The following is a 15368-nucleotide window of genomic DNA, read 5'->3' on the forward strand; positions in this document are numbered from 1 at the left end:
CTGTCAACGCTAGTAGGATTCGACCCTCCTTCCTGATCCAGCCCTTCCGCCCACTCCTCACCTGGTATCTCAGTGTCCGTGGGTTGTTGGAGTCTTTTCTTCCACAGGGCCTTTTTCTTCTGAGGTGGATAGGGTCTGCCTCGTTAGGAAGCCACCCTGACCTAAATCAAAGAGGTCAAGGGGGGCCCCTCTACCGGAACAAACTATCAGGGGAAAAAGCCTTCCGGCATAAAAAAACCCCTCTGAGTGAAGTGCCTGGGAGCCTTGGAAATGCAGCCTGGAGGAGGGCCTGGAGATGCCGCCTGGAGGAGAGCCTGGAGATGCCGCCTGGAGGGGAGCCTGGAGATGCCGCCTGAAGGAGAGCCTTGCGACGTGGTAAGCACAGGGGGGAAGCCACATATACAGATAAGAAGCCCAGGGAAAGAGCCAGAAAGCTGGCAAGCCGAGGGGAGAAGAGCGAGCGAGACAGGTAAGCAGATACATGGCCGGCAGGGCCAGGGGAGAAAGAAACTAAGCAGAGAAAGCTCGAGGGAAACAGAACGGAGGAAAAACTGAGGAGCGTTTCACCCGAAAGCCTAGCGCGAAGGGTTGCAACGCGCAGGCTTCCGGGTGGAAGCGAAGAAAAAAGGCGATTGGTGGCGGGGCCGCCAAGACTAGAGCGCTGCATAGCAGTGAGAGAAAAAACATGGCGGGGCGATTCAATGGCCGCTTAAGCGCCATTGAACCCACTTACGCCACAGACTTTGGAGTGTGACACATGCCCTTATTAAGGACATGGCTGCCTCCAAACTTGTAATGAGGCCCCATATCTTAGTCACACCCCTCAGGTTGTCTGCCTATCTTATGTGTTCCTCCACATTCCAGGTCATATAGCAGCACTCCACATCTAGTTTGCAGAATGCACAGCATCCGATGTAATTGCATGAGTCTTGGGGATAAAATAATTTTGATCCTGGAGGTGTAATAGGGCTTTCCCTTACCTCGGCATGGAGTGGGTGTTCTACTTGGGTATATTCATGGGTTGGAGCATTCAGGTCTATTATGATTTCCATTCCTACTGCTCCTTTGACCGTCTTCTTACACTCATTTATTGCTATTCTTAGAATGCAGAAGGCCACTAATGTGAATACTACTATAGCAATTTGTATCTTAAATGCATTAGGCAGCCAGGAGGGTATCCAGGAGAACAGATAACTGAACCAGTCATCATTTTCAGGTTCATCCACTTCCTCCACCATATTTGTGTGCAATTCTGTTAAGGTGGCTAAGGCCTTTGAAAGGGTCCCATTCTCCTCATCGTGGGCAGGTCTGTACATGCATCAAGACGGTCAAATTATTGTGCGCCCATCACCCTCCATGGCTGTTATTAAATCAAGAACATACTTGTTCTGGAAGGTCATAATCCTGATGGCGCTTAGCTCCTCCCTTATGGCATTAAAGCCTTTCCCCATTGGATTAATTGTTTGCACCAACTCCCATCTCGTTATTTGCAGCCATTTGGCATTTGTGCTGCAATCCGGGAGTGAAGAGGGAAGTAAAGAACATTTCCATTCAACTGAACAAGTTATGCCCATCTGGTATGTCATCATAGGCTTCTATTGATTTGGCTGAAAATTCTTCCTTTTTACTGCATTCAAGGGTACAGTATATTTTATTTCTTCAATGTGCATTCATTTGGGAGAAATCACAGATTTGTAAATGACTCTGAGGTATCACCAGAGCTGGTGTGCTTAAGAGTACTATGGAAAATAGACCTGCCCAATTAGGGTGCATTTGCATATATGCTCTTGAACCACAAGCTCAATAGTGGTCCATCAGTACCGCTGTTCCTGTCTTCATACCTGGTACATCAACAAATATGCTTGCACCCAGTGGTTTGCCCACTTTTATGTTGCCATTATTTTGGAAACATAGGTGGCATTCTTTAAGGGTAGTATTTGAGCTGGCCCCCCTCATTATTGACCCATGTGAGTAACTTTGTGATTATGGGCCAAAGGTCAATACATGCTGCACTTGCTTTTACCATGGCCTTGTCCCACTGCTCCAGGAGTGTGAGCTCTTTGCATAATACTAAACCTTCAGTCCAGCCCTCAGGTGTGAGTACTGTTCTCTATATATGTAACTAGCCTCTTTCCCACCATCCAGGTTTTCCTTCCCATTCTTATCATTGCACTGGAGAATCTTTTTTTTTCTCTATTTTAATCCTTGCCCCATTTGTTTTGGATTGCATATACCTTGTTTCATGTCTCGGTTTTTATCATTGTTTTCATCTCTTGTATGTAGTTATCTTCCCGTATGGAATTTTCTTTGTTCATCCATACCAATGAAGCCGTCTGACCCTGAAATTGCCCTCTAGTCAGATAAAGCGCAATGTGTGTTAGGATAAGAGCGCACACATAGAAGCTCTCATCAGATGTCTCTTTCCCCACTCAGGTCTTGTGTTGGTACCACAAATTATTAGTGACTTGGGCAACATTGGTCATATACGAGTTCATGTCCCCAAAGTATTTCATCACACTGGGCCTCATTCCGAGTACGGCGCTAACCAATGGCGCTATTAACGCCTTGGTTGACGCCGTACCCGGACCGGCAGCGCCTTGGTGGTTGGCGGAATTACCGCCCCATTCCAAGGTTGGCGGGGCGTTAATTCCCCAATCCCCATTTACCCTTCCCCATTCCCATTCTTGCCCCATAGGGCATAATGGGAGTGGGGAAGGCGTCAATTACGCCACCGTAAATTACGGTGGCGTAATTAACATCAAGGTCCCTTAGCGCCATGGTATTTAACGCCTGCTAAAAGCAGGTGTTAAAAGCACCATGGCGCTAAGGGAACTCGGAGTATGGCGGTAAGGGATTACCGCCACCGCTCTCGTTAGCGGTGGCCGCTATCCCTTACCGCCATACTCGGAATGAGGCCCACTGTGTTTAACGATTTTCATGTGCGTACTAACCATGGAAAATTATTGAGTGGTCCTTTCATTTACAATTGTAATTGGAGTTACATTGCTGTACATTGGCCTGGATATGTTATAAGGCCTAACTCTCAGAATGCCATGAGGATAATAAAATAGAGACTGCAAAATGTAAAAAAATTGTAACATGCATTATTGCCGACGTGTTCACTCTTTGTAAATTACCACAGGTACCATTTGGCCTACGAGTTAAAAGTGAATATCTAACAAAATTAAAATGTCCCATTCTCCTCTTTCAAAAGGCCTCTTTTCCTGCTTTCAAAATGTCAGTGTTCACATGAAAAGTTGAGCTAATATAGCAAAAATAACTCTTTAAAAAGTTTAACTCATTTCTGATGAATCAGGAAATTGTACCCTAACTGCACTTCATACATCTGCCCTACTATTTTTAAAAGGTCCTCCATCCTGAGTGGTGTTCTGGGCTGTCTCTCTGGGATACCCTGCTTGCTTCCAAATGTCATCAGCTCTCTCCCCTATGATAGCAGCAAGCACGCTTTTTATGTCACCCATCGCTAACATCATTCCTGCTGTTGTTCTTTCTAATTCGTGAATCCATTTACCCACTCCCAATGTCAGTGTTGGTAGCTGACAGATTAAATTTTTTTTGACCATCTGTGGCCATGGAATATAGTTCCGCCGTCCTCCCCCTTTTCTAACAATTTTAGTTGTGTCAACTCCATGTTCTTTCCAACTGCAATCACACCCCATGTCTTGTGTGTGACCTCTCTAAAGTTAATCTTCTTTTGCCCCAGGACATTTCTCAACCTGTTCACATGAGGCGTTCCATCTTCTAAGCTTCTCGATTGTAATTTCAGAAGTACAGAGTTTTGAACACGCTATGGTATTCTTTTGGATCCTTCCAAACCAAACCACAGTCTTTTCCCCCCTGTTCTTTACTCAGTAGAAGGGGCTCACGCAGTCTCTTCCTCCTTCTCTTCTCCATCTTTGTCTCTTTCCTCATCACTAAACAGTGTATCGCCACTTCCATTACTTTCATCATCTTCTCTATCCACAAGCTCTAGCCTCCTCCGGGGAATCGTCCTATACAGTCTACTCATCACTTCTTCCAATACACTCCCTTCACCCCTCTGTGGAGATCCTACTATGCGCCTTTTTACACTGTGGGCAACACTGTCCCTACGCTTTGTTTCCTCTCCTTCTCTCTATCTGCCTCATGTTCCTTTCCTTCTCATTCTATTCCTCATATCTTCTTTGATGTTTTCTTCTTTCTTATTCCTTTTGCTTTGCTTGTCTTCTATCTTCCTCTTCTTTCTCCTGTCTTTCTTTAACTTCCCTTTCTCTTTCTTTAGAACGTTTCTTTGTGTAATGTGAGCAGTATTTGTCCCCTTAGCCACTCATTCAGGGCAGTTTCTGTCTCTTCCCTATTGCCCTGCCTGCCTCTCTGTTTCTGAATCTCTTCCTCAGCCTCTGTCATTTTTGCCTGTAGCTCGCAGCGTTCACTGTGTACATCGCATGTGGACACTGGATTTTGTTTATTTAGTTTTGCTCCGTTTATAACATCTTTACTACTGTAGGCGGGGGACGCATATGTGGGGTTAGTGTACCCTGCTGCTGCCTTTAATTCCTACAATGGTTATAGTCCTTGTATTTGGGGATACTAATCGATGCTCTGAGGAGGAGGAGTTGAGGACGCTGTTCCCTCTCATTCATGCTACTTAAGTATCTACTTTCTCACGGGTGGCTCTTCCACCTCATCCCCATACATCTTCCACAATTCTAGAATGGCTAATTGTTTTTGTAACTTCTTCTCTTTGTGTGCGGCATGCAAATATGTTGTCATGTGTTGCAGCACCAATCTCGAAAGAGTGCCTTGCTGTGGCCAAGGCATAAACATTTTGCCCCCCAGTGTCAAAAACGCACTGTGCATGGTACTTGACAATTTTGTCCTTGTAGCAGGGTAATGCTTTACATAAATGCATAAGGGAGTTTCTCCCATGATGGCACGTCACACTTTAGACTGCCAATACTTACCGGATCTCGTTCTAATTTCTCTCACTCCCTATTCACCCCTCCTTTACTCTGTCCCTCCACCTATGTGTCCCTTTCTTTCCAAGACATCTACATCACCTCCCAACTCCCTCTTTGTTACAACAACAATTTGGGCAAGCACCACAAATGCCGCCCATACTCCTGACCACGCCCTTTTGTCCCAAACCACAACTTCATGTACTCCACAATACACACCAATATGCGCGAAACTTCCCTTTTCACAAAACTAAACCACTTTACTCCCTTTCGCCGGTGCCAGCAATCACTAAACACATTAATATACCACCAAATAATGTGGCCATCTTCTCATCAACGAGTGAGGTATCTTCTCATCTTATCATAACCCAGATGGGGGGGTTTCAAAGCACTCTTCCATGACTTATCTTGGGAAATCTCACTACCATTAACACCTCTTCAGGAGATTTACTGGGTTGCCTTCTGCAATCTTGTCGCAGGTATTCCACTATGCACAATCCTTTATCATTTCACAATTTCACAATATTCAAAAAATTCCACTACCGTTTTGCCAAACCAATGCTATACTAACATCCGTGGATCGGCCAAAGACGTCTGGTATTGAACTTCCCTCAATCAGCCAGCCACCCTCTGCCCTACGGGTTACCCCACAGGGATCGGATAGGATTTTTTCAAAGGGGGCTCTTGACGACCTTCTCAGTTCATGCGTGGTTCACTGGTCTCCACAGGTCACCTCGTAGTCTTCAGGCCACGGCAGGGAACTTCGACAGTCGGGGTGTCTTGGCGAATCATCCGACCTGCTACCGTAAAGGTAGCCTGGAAAACCCCAGTCTGAGTGGAACTGGTAGGCCAGGAAATCCTGCACTCAATAACGGAAATAGTCAAAGAAAATGACAAAAAGCACTTTATTAACCATCCACATGAAGCAGGGACAGCATAAAAGCATACAAATCTCAAACTCTCCCAGTTCTTCTTAAGCACAATAATGATTTAAAATTGAAAAATACGTCATCATTGATGTCACATCACAATCTTGGTTACAAAAACCTACGGTAAACTGGGATTGGTTAAGGGAATTGGATACATATGGAAGATATAGGAATTAACCTTCTCATTGGTCACAACCTATCTGATGGCTCCACCTGAGATCACCTTTAAACTGATAAGAGAGAATACATGTCATTTGTTTAGGAGTTCAAGGACTATTGCAACATGTTCTGGGTGGCATACCATTGAGAGCTTCTTATTGGTTGGCATCTACTTTACCAACCTTGAGCACTTGACAGGCTATCAACACATGAGCCACAAATTGGAGTAGGGGGAGAGGAACAGAGGAACTGCTTTTCTTTGAATTAAATAAAATACTATGGCCCTCATTACGACCCTGGCGGAAAGTAACTGACCTGACCGCCATAGCGTAAATAGCGTTTCCGCCATTGCACGACGGAGTAAAGTGCGGCTAATTCCGACCCATCGGGCACGAGCACTACGCCATGGCGGAAGTGCAAAGTCCGCGATGGCGGAAATGCCCCCAAAACGCCCCTCACCGCCGTCGTACGGCACCCTAGGTGCAATTCCGCCACCCATCATAGCGGTCACCGTAATGAGCGGCAATCGGAAAATACGGTGACCGTAAATATACGGAAACGGAAGTAAACACATGGTCCCGGAACGGGAAACAGCACGCCGTACACCTATAAAATCAGAATTCCCACACAACCATTAAAAATACTACCCTGAGACACATCCCAACCCGTCATCCAGCCTAGTGAAAACAATAACAATGGGAAAAGTAGCGAAAAAAGCGTGCGACCGCAAGCGGCAGGTCCACTTCTCCCGTGAGGAACTCACCGTGCTCACAGAGACCCTCCAGGAGAATGCTGCCGTCGTCTTCTCGACGCAAATGACCAGGACGGCACTTGCGAACAAGAAGGCCATATGGGCCCTGGTGGCACAGCGGGTAAGTGCGGTGGGGACCGCACCCCGCAACCCACAGCAATGCAGAAAGCGATGGGACGACTTGCGGATACGCGTACGGAGCATACTATCCGCCAACTGTATCATTGCCACAGCTACCGGGGGAGGATCGGAATCACCCATCAAGTTGACCCCCTGGGAAGAAATCTGTGCCTCCACCATTGGAATGGAGAGTATAGAGGGAGTCGGAGGGATGGAGAAAGGAGTGCAGGCATCCGAAGAATCAGGTAGGTGGCCCAAATAAAACAATGCTAAATCCACAATGTCCAATCATGTGAAGTACCATGTGTCCACATAGTGCAACAGAAACACATGTCCAGGAGAACGTCCACATACATTGGCCTGATAGCGCACTTTAAAACTCACATTAAATACATAAATAATTAAAAATCCTAAAAACACCCTCTACACGTGCAGCAGGCACACCCTAACTGCAGGCTGCAAAACAACTGCATCCTCAATCCACACAAAAATGAAACCACCTCCAAGGCCCTGATCCAAATCACCCTCAGGTACCACCCCAATGCATGTGATACATTGCCATTCCAATTTCCACAGACCCATTTATAACGCTCGCCCTCCTTTACTCCACCACAGGGTCCGATTCAAACGACGAGCTCCAGGACACCCCTACCAGCACACCTGCAAAGAGGGCCAAGACCAACGGCCAAAGACCCTCCACCTCAGCTGCACGGATCAAGACACGGCAGCAGCACAAATCAAGTGGCAGCACACAGGAGGGGACTCCAACAGGCACCCCAGCAGCCAGCATGCCCACAACAGCACCACCACAGGTCCCCCCAATGGATGCCACAGAAGGCACTGCTTCTGGTGGCAGCAGCACCATAGGTGACACTGCATTAATGGCAGCATGCTCCGACACAGAAAACGGTGATGTCGATGTAGGATCCATCCATGACCTGTCTCAATCCCCCTGTTTGTTTCATCCCGTACACCATGAGGATACCACGCAGGGGCACCCACAAGACGACGACTGGCCATCCCCCACAAGCCCTGTGGCAAGGCAACATGAGGTGATCAGCCCCTCTGTGACACCACCGCAAATGGCCATGGCACAGCAGAGGCAACAGTCCCTCGACCAGGTGATCGTGCAACAGCAGCAACTGGCCACGCTCCTCAAGGACCATGCTGATGAATGTGGGGGTACTAAGGCAGCCATAGAAACATCTACTGAGACACTTAGGGCAGAAATGGAGAGAAGTACAGAGACACTAAGGGCACAAATGGAGAGAAGCACCGAGAGCCTGAGGGTACAAATGGAGAGAAGCACCGAGAGCCTGAGAGTACAAATGGAGAGAAGCACCGAGAGCCTGAGGGGGGAACTGCATGCGACGTCCAAAGACGTATGTGGTGAACTTGCCGCTGTGCGCCGTGTGCTCACTGAGCTCTCACAAACCCTTAGGGACATGCATGGACGTGAGCAGGCAGAGACATCATCCGTTGCAAGTTCCGTCCAGGGCAGCCCCCAACGTAGATCTGGGAGGAACCTGCGCTCCACAGCAGGGGTGCCCCTGATACCCGGAGAGGGGGCTTGCAATAGCGTCTGCCCACTGACAATGAGCAACTTTGGACACTGGTGTTCGGGGGGGAGGTAGGAGGGCGGAGGGGGGGTGTTGGGCTTACTTGGGTGGCGGGTCGATGGGGTGTGTAACATAATTTCACATATGCTATAAACATTGCACAATCATCCAATGAGATGTGTGGACATTGATCTTTGTGTATGAGGCCTTTATAGGCGTACAGTCCATATTGTGCATGTTCCAGACACACACAGTGCCACAAGTCCCGTGTCCATGTATCAGCCACCAGGCGTGAGTGCTAGAAGCATGAATCTATGATAATCTGACGAATTTCACGGCCCTCCTGTGCCTCGCGGACTCCTTGAGGTGCTGCCACATCCCCACCCTCATCATGACCATCATCAGGTGCTTGCAGTTCTGCGTCAGGGGGCATGGGCACATTTCTACGTACGCACATGTTGTGTAGCATGACACATGCCATGACCATCTTTGCAACATTCTCATGGCGGTACAGGAGTGCCCCGCCAGACCTGCTGAGGCAGCGGAAACGAGTCTTCAGTAGGCCGAATGCCTGTTCTATGACTACACGGGTACGTGAGTGGGCATGGTTGTAGTCCTCCTCATGCTGGTTCTGTGGGTTCCGGAGTGGTGTAAGGAGCCATCTCTTCAGTGGATACCCAGCATCACCTGTATGTGGACAATAAAGGATGTTTGTGGAATGACATTGCTACGTACGCACCCCCCCCCTTCCTGCCAGGTCATTGCCGCATCACATACCCCACATTATCATGCATGAAATGAGACTCACCTAGTAGCCAGGATCTGTTCCCCGCGTGTCGCTCCATGTAGCGTGGTATTGTAGAGTTCCTCAAGACCATAGAATCATGGGTTGATCCAGGAAATCGGGCACAACAATGTGTAATGATCCTGTTGGAGTCACACACCATTTGTACATTAAGAGAATGATATTGTTTTCGGTTGCGGTACTGGGCCTCCATGGCATGTGGGACAACCAATTCCACATGGGTGCAGTCGATGGCACCAATGCAACCCGGTATGCCGGCAAGTGCATGGAATCCCACTTTTGTGTTCGTAATTTCCTGCTCCGAGCGTGGTAGAGAGATGTAGTCGTCTGCGTGCTTCAGGAGGGCATCGAGCACTTGCAATAGTGTCCGTGAGAACAGTGGCTGTGAAATGCCATGCAACTGTCCGACTGTGTGCTGGTAGGTGCCTGTGGCCAGGAAGTGGAGTACAGACACCACCTTCAGTAGGGGTGGGATGGCGGTTGGGCTATCTATCATGCTGACAAGGTCAGCGTGTGTCATGTCCACAATGGCGGTTATGGTGTCCAGGTCCAAACGGTAGAGGGTGTGGATCTGCTCATCAGTGAGGTTGAACGGATGTGCTCGGAGGCGTGGGATTACGGGCTGCCTGCGTGGTGGTAGTGGCTGTGCTGGTGGGCCTTGCTGGCCCTGCCTTGCCCTCCTCCTCCTCCTGCGTCTCCTCTGTGCGGCCGGTTGTTGTAGTAGTTGGTGTTCGTCTTCTTCTTGAAGTTGGAGTACTTGCAGTGCTATCAGGTCCCCCAGGGCCAACATCGCTAGTCCTGCCGGTAGCATTTTGGAGTGGGTGTGGTTGTGGGAGGGGGTTGGGTGTGCAATTTATGTGTTTTCAGGCTGTATAGCCTCCACCTGTGGTGATTCATTCCACCTGTGCAAGCTGCAATCCCCTTTGGGCGTGCACGTCCCGCACACAACGCTGCAATTCGACGCATGGCATCTTGCTATTACAATCATGTATTTAATCCCGATGGCAGTGATATATTGGTTCATATGTTCATTCTGCTATGGTCCCATTGTTTCACATACTATCTTTGCAGTCGCGAACAAACTTGTGAAGGGTCAGTGGAATGTAGTACTCGATTGACGGTGGACCCTCATGCAGCACTGTACCGAGGTTCACCGACGGGCGGGGCGTCCCATTTGTCAGTGAAGCCAGTTGCCGTTTTCACACACTGCCGCACTACATGGATGGATTTGTGATTTCAAGCGGTCACAGATGCCTTTTCGACGTGATATTGCAAATGAGGAATTCGAAGGACAGCGCTTTCGGTTTTCGGCTAGCGGCGAGGAGACGCCCACAGGTCTGACTGCAAATATAACGTTCTATTGTTTAATGTCCTTCGGACAGGGGCCATGGCGAGAATGCAAGGATTGATATGAATAGTATGGGATGCGCAATAGCGTAGTGGACGATAAGGCAGGACGTTCCCAAATACATGTTACTTCACAACACTGGAATTCCGGGCTGGAGCACAGTGGATTTTGCAGACTGCATTACGCACAGACTCAATGGAAATTTCACATGTTATGTGAGTAAATAATCAGGCGTTTTCATACCGGGATGAGGGAATGATGTATGGATGCATGGACAGATGATTTAATAGAGAGTTTGCCATGTACAGGGCTTTTTGGAATCTATCCCCTTCCCCTGCGCTATGTGATGCAGGGCTGCCATAGTGGGACCATCGTCTATCTGCCCTTGTTGAACCCTCCCTGTCTCGACACGCCTTCAAACACTTGTGTCTATGCACGTTACTAATCCCATCTAATGGATTCTGTTTTGACAGGCGCATGCACACAGAGACTCGTTTGTAATAGTGTTTTCACCTCGATTTATATAGTTATGATTCGCAAGTGATTTTTGGGTGGGAATAATCCTTTTGAGTGGGCTAGCATGCATATGGCTGTAGATTTAGTGTGATCATTGAAGTGAGTAATACAAATGAAGTTCTGATGCCCATTCTATTCTTTTTCATTTCATTTGGGTGACAGGTATCTCCTCCCCTTTTGCCGCTGCCATCTGTATGCCACTCCTGCAGATGGCTTTTACTCCCGACACCTGCTGCTTCGTGTTAATCAGTGGAGCACCATTACGATCTTATGGGACGATCGCCAATGGGCCACATGCCCTTACGCAGAACTAGTGGCTAGGAGCAACATATCGACCTTTCAGCTGGACTAGTGCCTACCTAATGGGACGGCCCTGCGGTTCTAGGCGCTTCCATGTTGCCTTTTTGAACGTGAATGTAGCCCCTGTGTACCATGAAGGAACAGGGCGTCACACAAGAAGAAGCTGGTCATTTATTGCGGATGCAGCCCACAATAATGAGATTTATTTTGGAGTTCATGACCTAATAGCTGTATGGGCTTGGTGATTTTGTTGTGCATTAAATTTTGATAATGATATTGACCGTGTAGAGTTATTCTTTGCAAGTAATGTAGCATATTCCTATTTGTGGAGCGATGTATTGTGAGAAGATCTGCATTGGGTTCCGGCTTCTGAGTATAATTGCGTGGTACTGTACTGGCCGCGTTTGCGTACGAAGCCCAGTGAGGTCAGGGATAGGGGCTGCCATTATGACTGTTTTAATGATGTCATGCTCAGGGGCGGGGGATTAGCTTTTGTGTAACAGATGCCGGTCAGCCAGGTGGATTGGTGGAATGATGTGATTATCAGAATATGGCTGGTCACAGGTGCCTGTGTTTGCGTGCGTTTCTTGGAGGGAGACTGAGGTCATGTCCATTGGAATAGCTTCTGTATTCGTGCCATCTGTGCCCTGCATCTCCCATTGGCCCCTCTTGAGATGTGCCTGGCTTCTCAGTCACTCTGCCAACTTGTGTGGTACATGCTTATGCTGATGGTTGGTTTGTTTACTGGCAGGAGTTCAGGGCTGGTGCAGTCTCACTCAGGATACTGCTTTGAATGTTGCCTTACACTGGTGTCAGGCGATGGGGGGCCTGTTTTTGTTTGTCTCATATTTCAGTTCATGTTGCTGGACTTGAACCTTCACATGCCTGTGCTGCATCAGTACGGCAATGGTGCCATGGCAAATATGGATGGCCACTCACAAGGCACTTGGAGCCCCTGGATTCATTTGTTTGTTGGCATGCATGGGTGACTTGTACATTTCACTGGTTGCATTGTGTGACTTCATTGCACCTACGAGGAGTTGTGCAATGTGGGCAGGGAGTGGTGTACAGGCACTCAGTAGGGCCTTTTACGGTTGGTTCGCGATGCCGTACTTCTCACCATGGCGGAATGGTACTTTCCGCCATGCTTGATGGCGTTAGGTATATGTCCGCTAGGGTCAGAATTCGCGTACCGTTGCGCCATGGTGGTAATTACGGTTTCGCATGGCGCGCGTGCGCGTACTTGGTGCAGTTAGCGTTGGCGTTCACTACGGTGTCGCTAATGGCATTGTACTTTACGGTGACGGGTCATAATCGCACCGAGCGCTATTCGATGGCGGTATTGCATTTCCGCCATCGTTTTTCGATTTCCGCCAGGGTCGTAATGAGGGCCTATCTGTTATCCCTAGGCCACAAGTCAGAGCAACCCCTTTGTAGTCGACCTTGCTAGGCACCTTGGTTCTGAGAATACGTGAGGAGTCAAGGCAGGTGCTTGTCTCTGTCTAGTCCTAATTAATAGACACTGTTCTTGGATTATGGGTCAAGTGTGCGAGGACCATGTTCTGAATTATTCCACTCTGTATGTACTGCAATTTTTAGATAATATGAAAGCAAGTGTAATTACATTTCCGACTACTGGAGACTTAAGTCTATCCGTTCCTCATGAAGTTGTAGCTTCTAATAGTTCGGCACCTGGTGTTCAAAGGTTAGTCATTTTTTAATTAATCTCAGAGAAATATGCCATGTGAATTATTATCTTGTGTTCCATTCTAAACTGTTTGCGTACTTCCTAATGCCTTCATAACCATGGCGAGGCTCCACAGCTATTGCCTGTGCTCTGTACAGATCTGTTTTTCAGTGTAATCAGCAATTTGTGTTTTCATAAAGCCTCAATGTGTTTATTCTTTCAAATTCGTTCTGCGGCATCCATTTTGATAAAGATGGCTCCCTTTTTCTGTTACATTTCTATGTTAGTAACCTATATACATATATATTCCTGTTGCAGTTCAGCATATACATTGTTTATGTTGTTTTTCATGTCTATATGTTTGGAAGCAATATGCTTTGTGTATAAATGCACAGTTGACGTAGTGTCTGCGTTTCTTCATGGTGAGTGCATAGTTGCTTCGTGTCTATTGCATGCACGTGTGTCCATTAACAGTGAGTTTGCTTACTCTCACAATCTTTAGTTACATTAGGCTAATTTCTTCCTATATCTGTCTAGGACAAGGCTGACATGGTCGCCTTAATGCATGGCGTTTCTCACCTACGTGATATTGGTGTAGGGCATAGGCCATAGCTACGTATAATGTGTTTATCTGCCTGTCAATAATGCAGATGCACATGCAAGGCCACAGGCAAAGACATTATCAGTCACTATAGCAGGTGGCTTGGGTTTTCCCAGGGCATGGTCAAAGGCCATACTCCTGGCAAAGTGACCACTCTCCCACAGCATAGAAATGGATATGTTATAATTGCTTTAGCAACCATAATTGGCGAATTAGCAGTTTTGAGATGCATTAATGATGTCCCTTTAGTAAATATTTTTCACAGATTTCATTTGTATTTACGTATATGTTACCATATTGTTCCTTTAGCTAAGCATAGTTCACTGGTAGATAGATATTATACAAGCACATCTATTTTCAGGATGAATGAGCAAATGTGCGACCAGCAGGGACCAGTGTCAGCTGGTTGAGATTGCAAGACCTATGCAGCTTGGCCCCTATGCCCTGATCAGTGAAGTGGGGGACCAGGCCTTCACACACGTAGGTGCAGACACAGGGCAAGGTTCACATTTCAGAACAAGAAATAGAAATGTTTGCACTGTGCATTTCTATTATGGGCTCTACCGGGCAGGTAGGGAGTCTGAAAAGACCCTGGTTGCAATGTGCATTTCTCTGTGCGGCAACAAGGCGGTAGCAAAGCAGCAGAACAGTAGTGCACAGAGAGCATTTTCTACAGCACAGCACTTTGTCATTCAGTAATGTGCTGAAAATACTCCTTGGCATGCCCGCTACCCCTCATTTTGATATCAGTCAAAACTGAATGAGCAAATGCAATGAGGTTTGGTTTATGAGAATTGGATCCCAAGACAACATCTGTGTGTTCCCCATACTTGAATGGCCAGTTGGCTCAAGAAATTAGGGCAAAACATTTCAAATCTGCCTATGGGAGCATGTGGACAATATTGCCGTAAGTCACGATTTGGGTTGGAGACATTTTGAGGTTGAAAATAAACCTAAACTATACAAATCAATTTCACAGCACACAATGCTAGACTGCTCGGGGAACCCAACATGTGGACAGAGGTTCAGCAGAGGGTAGAAAGAGCAGCATTCTCTGTGTGACATCACATCACAGCTCACCTGTCTTGCAGTAGGGATCACACACAAAACAATCAGGGAATCTGATTGGAAATAACGAATAGCCTTAAGTGATATTTAAGGTAACTGTTATAACACACAAAAACACTTTCAAGGAGGAACATTTTCATAGGTTTCTCATATGGCTGTGCCGTGGGACCGAGCTAACAGAAGCATTTCTTTTCTTTTTACACTATGACGGGTTATGTACAAAACATCCATTAGGGCTTTTGGGTGATAGCTGGCGTACTGCAGAATGGAGTTTCGTTCTGTTTCTTTCTTGTATATCTTGGACATCAGTCTTCCGTCTTGTACTGTGATGGCCAAGTCTAGGAAATGGGTCTCAGTTTTGCTAGCGTTGATGCAAAGTTTTAATTATGTGTTGCAATTATTTAGCCATTGATGAAAGGTGGTTAATTCATCTGCTATTCCTTGGAAAATGAGAAGCACGTCGTCAATATATCTTTTCCACAAGATAATCTGTGCCAGATGTGGATTGCTGTCTGCATACATGTGTTCAGTTTCTACATACCGTGTACACACTTCGTGGAAGTTGAA

Source organism: Ambystoma mexicanum, chromosome 6q, assembly GCF_040938575.1.
Source record: "Ambystoma mexicanum isolate Mex_15411 chromosome 6q, UKY_AmexF1_1, whole genome shotgun sequence".
In the NCBI taxonomy this organism is placed as follows: Eukaryota; Metazoa; Chordata; class Amphibia; order Caudata; family Ambystomatidae; genus Ambystoma; species Ambystoma mexicanum.